Below are 876 nucleotides of genomic sequence, written 5' to 3' on the forward strand. Positions count from 1 at the left end.
TGGCAAGACCAGCTCTTTTTGGGTTGTCTCTGTCTGCCTCCCAGCCTGCAAACTGCCTCCAGGAAGTGAATCTGTCCTTTTGTTCCCTCTTTTTGTTGCATGATGTTCAATGTCTGACCAGAGGTTTTTCACATCCAGTCGAACCTCATTATTTGGGAATTCCACTTTGCTACTTGCTAAAATATATTTATAACCTCAAAAGTCAATACTCAGGGAACTTTTGCATCATTTGCAGTCATGCCCAGGGAGCTGAAATATTTAAATTGCCCAACACACACATTCCCAGCTGAGGTCCAACAAGGAGCCACTCTGCTTTCTTGTTTCACTCATACCATAAACAGGTGTTCTTCTCACTGTCTGTTGAGTGTCGCTTTTCTTACATTTTTTGTGTATGTGCGGTAGTTTGGTGTTTTCGTGGTGATATTCTTTAAATGGCTCCTGAGTACAGTCCTGAAATGCTGCCTCATGTTCCAAAGTGCAGGAGGACTGTGACGTGCCTCAAGGAGAAAATGTGTCTTAGATGAGCTTCCTTCAGGCGGAGTTACACTGCTGTTGGCCATGAGATCAATGTGAATGGATCCACCATATTTATGAAACAAGGTGTTGTAGACAGAAGCCCACATAAAACAATGTCTCAGGTTGATTAGTTGACAAGAGTGTCACCCGGGCCTCTGGTTCATTTCCTTTTTTATTATAGGATGTAAAGCTTTATTCTAAGTGGCTTAAAACATAAACACACATGCATTAGGAAAATGTACTTCTGAAAAACAAATGTGCGTTTAAAATTCTTAGACCTCTCTTCATATCAAAATAAAGGGCCACATTGTTTAACACTAGTAACCGGTTCAATATATGCAGTCCCTGTTTCTTGTTTCC

The sequence above is a fragment of the Trachypithecus francoisi genome, unplaced genomic scaffold, assembly GCF_009764315.1.
Source record: "Trachypithecus francoisi isolate TF-2019V2 unplaced genomic scaffold, Tfra_2.0 Contig00030, whole genome shotgun sequence".
NCBI classification, from domain to species: domain Eukaryota; kingdom Metazoa; phylum Chordata; class Mammalia; order Primates; family Cercopithecidae; genus Trachypithecus; species Trachypithecus francoisi.